The sequence below is a fragment of the Melitaea cinxia genome, chromosome 7 (assembly GCF_905220565.1).
Source record: "Melitaea cinxia chromosome 7, ilMelCinx1.1, whole genome shotgun sequence".
Classification (NCBI taxonomy): domain Eukaryota; kingdom Metazoa; phylum Arthropoda; class Insecta; order Lepidoptera; family Nymphalidae; genus Melitaea; species Melitaea cinxia.
In genome coordinates, this window is record NC_059400.1 from 17,307,696 (window position 1) to 17,312,396 (window position 4,701).

The following is a 4,701-nucleotide window of genomic DNA, read 5'->3' on the forward strand; positions in this document are numbered from 1 at the left end:
GACTATGGAGTACTGTTCATTATGTCATAAATAAATTAAAGATTCAAAAGTACCCTTGAAGCCTACTTGACTAAAGTAATTTTTGATTATATAATAATAAAAATTTTAGACGATGTCCAAGGCCGGCCCACGAACATGGTTACACGAATAATGGCGAGAGATATATCACGTGCAATTTGTTGCTGTAGCAATAGGTGGCTTGAGCGAATTGTACTTTATTGCAACATAAACCGAGATGCGCTGTTGCCAATCCGCTACTTTAGCTAAGAGTAGCTTTTTAATTTCCTTGACTAGATCTCACTAATACTATACACGTGAAAGTTTGTGAGATATGGGTGGATGTTGGTTACTATTTCACACAAAAACTGATTGATGAGATTGAGAATAACATTTACTTTTCACGTACTGAGGTAGGGCACAGCAATAACTGAGGTCGGGCACATCAATAACTGAGGTAGGGCACAGCAGTAATTTCCTGCTCAAAATATGGAGCAGCCCGACTGGGGTAGTACCTCGACCTTACAGAAGATCACAGCAAAATAATACTGTTCTCGAGCAGTATTGTGTTCCTGTTGGTGAGTAAGGTGACCAGAGCTCCTGGGGGGGTCAGCAACGCGCTTGCGATGCTTCTGGTGTTGCAGGCGTCTATAAGCTACGGTAATCGCTTACCATCAGGTGATCCGTACGCTTGTTTGCCGACCTAGTACATACAAAAAAAAAAAAAAAAAAAACGTAGTTACATGGCTGAAGTCGCTAGTTACATCATTATAATGTAACCTTGAATATTTTAGTGAGGCACGGTAGGAAATATCTTGTTCAAGATTTGAAGCAGTGCTCAAGATTGAAGAGTTGCCGCTTACCATCAGATCACCACCCGTGGTTTGTCACCTCGGTAATATAGAAAAGCCAGCATGGTATTAGGGAAATATATAATGGATCTGAATGAGAATACAATTAATTATACAATTAAAAAGTTATTAGATAATTTAATTATTTTTTTAGACAAATACCTATCATTTAAAATATTTAAATGTGTTTTATTCAACAAAAAAAAAGTAATTAATTAAACATCTACGAGAACTGAGATTATCATAAAATAGACTTCAAAAGCACTTTCGAATCGCCATTTTACAAATCAAAATTTCAAAAATAATAATAATTTTCAAAAGTAAAACTACCACCGATTCGGAATGTAGATTCTGCAAAGAAGAATCGGCAAGAAACTCCGCAGTTACTCTTTTGAAAATAACATATAAACTGTGTTTTAGTACAAAATTAGTAATATCTTGCATGAAATACAGCGTCACTAAGTCCACATATCTTTATCAACGATGTAATCCTGCACTGAATAATACGCTTTATCTATTTATTTATTTTGAGCTGTATGGCTACGGTAGTAAAGAATATAGCAATCATCTCTCTCTTTCCGTAGGTGTCGTAAGAGGCGACTAAGAGATAATACAGTTCCACTACCACCCAGGAACTTAAAAAACCGAGCGGGATAACCACCCAACTGCTTGCTTCGAAATAAACAGGCCGAAGACGGGCTGCAGCGTCTTCGGTGAGACAAAGCCAGCCCCGTGGTCACCAACCCGCCTAACCGGCGTAGTTACTATGGGTAAAACACATCAGTTCATGCCATTTTTATCTGAACTTGGGGAGGCCTATGTCAGCAGTGGACTGTGTTAGGCTGAAATGATGATTTTTTTAAAATAAAAACTTTAAATGTATGTTAAGAAAGTTGCAAAAATGTGTGTGTATTGTACGCTGAAACATAATGTGTATGTAACACATAAATACCACGTAATATGTATGTATTAACTGTTATAATAACATCTGCTTAGTAAATAAATACAAGAAATGAAAACACGCAACTTGAATGACTTTACAAAAAATATAAATAATCATTTCAAAATCAATCTAAATGACAATAACGCTAAAAAATACGATTTTTGATTGAAACCAAATTTTGTATCAATTTCATGACTCAGTGGGATTAATGCCCGCAGCGCTGTAAGAGGCACCCTCTATACCCTTAAGCTACAGTGTTGCGTGAGTATGCATCGCAGATATGATGCAGCTTGAAGATACAACATTTTTAGTTAAATGTATTTCTTTAGCCATTTTTTTTATACTAAGCCATCTATATTTATTTATAGTATCAATTGTACTTTATCTCTACAAATTTATGTTACTTCTCTAACGTCTTAAAACGTCTTAAATTAAAAAATAACGTGTGGCACTCGGGGACTGCCGCGGTAAAGCTATTGCATAGCATTTTGTATCAACTTATGCAATTATAATTATTTATTTATTTTATTTATGCAGTATTTCTTTTTCTTTGATATTAATTCAAGTTACACTTTTTGAGCGTGGTGACCGATAAGAAAACAATTTTTTTTCTTTTATTAAATAAATAAAAAGTTAATATTGTTTAAAATATTTTTATTATTTTACAATACATGTGGGTTTTATTATCTTACAGTAGCTGTTGGTTATTCAGGAATATTTATCATTGAAACTATAGGTTTATGATAACTGAAATAAGAAACATTATAAAAAAAAGATTCATTTATATTAATACGCTAAGGTTTACGATGTATTCCTCCCTTTTAGAAAAAGCCTCACAATTACTCCACATAAATTATATATCATTTTATAGATAATTGTTTGCTTTTCCGGTGACAAGAACTAAAAAATTGTTATTGCTTTTACTTTTGTAAATTAATTAATTATAAAATTATATATATATAATTATGACGGCTTTAATTTTGAAACAATGTCAGTATGATTGAGGGTAGGTAATTTTTTTTGTTCAATTTCCAATCAACTCACATAATAAATACTTTTTTTTTATAATTTGGTAGTGATAATTATTATAAATTAACAAAAAAAACCGACTTCAAAAAGGAAACTAAAAAGTGAAAAATAAATTTACTTAGTACAAAGTAATTCGTATTTTGATTTAGTTAATCAGAAATGATTAAATAAATATTTTATAATTTTGAAGTCGGTGCCAAGTAAAACAATAACTACTAGTATCTACTCGTAAGTTGTATTCAGTTTTCTTTCATAATTTGTTTCATTGACTATTAGTTTGAATACTGTTATTATTCTGTTATTGTTTTGACATATCTAATAATATTTTTTGTACTTGTTTGTTGTGTGTGTGTTGTTTGTATTTGTTATTGTAGCCAGGTTGTTGTAGTATGTACTTGGCACCAACTTCAAAATTATAAAATATTTATTTAATCATTTCTGATTAACTAAATCAAAATACGAATTACTTTGTACTAAGTCAATTTATTTTTCTCTTTTTAGTTTCCTTTTTGAAGTCGGTTTTTTTTTTGTTAAAAATTATTTTATTTTACAATTTTTAGTGATGGATAGACCTAACAAGGATGCTTTTTCTCTTATGTCGGGGGTTCGGAAACATACACAATACACAAGCACAAACACCCAGATCATGACAAACATCTATATGGCCAATACAAATGTCTGTCGTTTCCCTCGATTTCTCTGGAATCCCATCATCAGATCCTGGTTTCCTTATCATGGTACCAAACTATGAATATCTCCTTTCCAACAAAAAAAGAATTATCAAAATCGGTTCATAAACGAAGAAGTTATTTCCGAACATACATAAAAAAATATATATATACGGTCGAATTGAGTAACCTCCTCCTTTTTTTGAAGTCGGTTAAAAAAATAAATAAATAAATAATTATACTTATTCAATGCGAATTATTTATTTGCACGGGTATAGCTAGTATAGTATTATATAGTATCTCGTATAATTTCTTAATATCAATAAGTCAATAAGAATCATGATATATATATATATATATATATATATATATATATATATATATATATATATATATATTCAGTGTCTGATCTGTACATTTCTTTAATCTCTACCCGCTCTTGAGCCCCCGTGCGGTTTCACCGCGGGCTCATAAGTATAACAGGGGTTATTATTTTCGAGTGTAAAACTCAATAATAGAGTAATGATGAAGCAAGTTCTGTAACTGATTGCCGGGGTTCGTGCTATTCATGCTACCATCATAAATAATGATTTCGTGATTTTGATAGTGGGGTCATACTTCATCTGATATATTTAGCTGATCAAATCTAACCAAATCTTAGATGTAAAGGTTGATTGATATATTCATTATAGTGTTTTGATTACATTAAAATAATACCCATAGAACATCATTGTGTTAACAATAAATATGGAAGTTAAAGAAAATTTAATAATGTATTTATGGTTTACTTGTTCGTTTTTTTCTTAAGTGAAACTTTTTTAGCCGTATGAGGTTAGTTTTTTTACAGATAAAACGGCAACGTTTTGATGAAACGTGAACGTTTTTGTCGATCCGCTTTAGATTTGTATAAATATAAACGAGACTTAAAAATTAATTTACCAAAGAAGTTTCACTTCTGACATGTGTACTTTGTACAGACGCACTTTTTATATATACAACTAGATATGCAAACAAATAATTATTAATTTTATACAAAACACACGGTAGGGCAAAGCAAAAAATAACCTGCTCAAAATCAAGAACAGTCCGTCTGGGAACGTCGACCTTACAAAAAATAACAACTAAATAATACTGCTTTCAAGCAGTGTTGTGTTCCTGTGGTGAGTTAGGTGACTAGAGCTTCTGAAGAGTGTTGGGAATAGGGCTGGAAAAG